This window comes from Pecten maximus, chromosome 14 (genome assembly GCF_902652985.1).
Source record: "Pecten maximus chromosome 14, xPecMax1.1, whole genome shotgun sequence".
In the NCBI taxonomy this organism is placed as follows: domain Eukaryota; kingdom Metazoa; phylum Mollusca; class Bivalvia; order Pectinida; family Pectinidae; genus Pecten; species Pecten maximus.
The window spans coordinates 11,407,394-11,407,799 of NC_047028.1; positions in this window are offsets into that span (position 1 = coordinate 11,407,394).

The following is a 406-nucleotide window of genomic DNA, read 5'->3' on the forward strand; positions in this document are numbered from 1 at the left end:
CGCGATCCCCTGTCAACAGTCACAGTGTAATTACGGCAGCAGATCAACCAATAATAATAATAAAAAAAAAAAAAAAGCACGAACAAGAACTTTTTTGTTAAATTGTAAATCTTTCGTTGATTCATTTATTTATCAATTATTCATTTATTTTATTAGTTTATCTATCTGCACTGGCGTTTCAATGAATACTTTAACTTGTTTGTTAAATTATAAAGTCTTTCAATTTTTTAGTTTATTTATTTACCTATTCATCATTTATCCATTTTCATGAGTTATTCATTTATTCAAAATGGCGTTTCAATGAATAATTGATTTTTTTTGTTAAATTGTAAAGACTTTTCATTGTTAAGTTTATATATCTATCATTTATTTATTTATTTTCATTAATTTCAATGTATAATTGACT